Source organism: Brassica oleracea, unplaced genomic scaffold (genome assembly GCF_000695525.1).
Source record: "Brassica oleracea var. oleracea cultivar TO1000 unplaced genomic scaffold, BOL UnpScaffold00962, whole genome shotgun sequence".
NCBI classification, from domain to species: Eukaryota; Viridiplantae; Streptophyta; class Magnoliopsida; order Brassicales; family Brassicaceae; genus Brassica; species Brassica oleracea.
In genome coordinates, this window is record NW_013617554.1 from 3,177 (window position 1) to 3,647 (window position 471).

The window sequence follows — 471 nt, forward strand, 5'->3', positions numbered from 1 at the left end:
AATGTTCTCGACACTCTGCTCGGCCTCAGCTCTTACTAGTGCAAGCTCAAGTGGATCTTCTGTAAGAATCTCCTCGATCATCCCGTCGCGAGGTTGCAACGGATCAATCCCTTCATCCACCTCGAAGGACTGTCCATCCAGCATCAGCTTATTCAGCAACTCATCCATCTCGAACTGCATGACTATTTCCCCCAGATTGAGATCAATCTTCCCTTGCCGCACATCAATGATGGCTCCAACAGTACATAGGAACGATCTTCCTAAGATGAGAGGATCTTTGGATTCCTCTTCCAGCTCTAGAACTACGAAGTCTGCTGGAACAGAGGTGTTCCCGACTTTTACTTGGAGATCCTCTAGAATACCAACCGGGGATTAAACTGATCTATCCGCGAACACCAATGACATCTTAATTGGTTTGAAATGCGTGTATCCCAGACGTCGTGCTACAGAGTAGGGCATGAGGTTTACGCT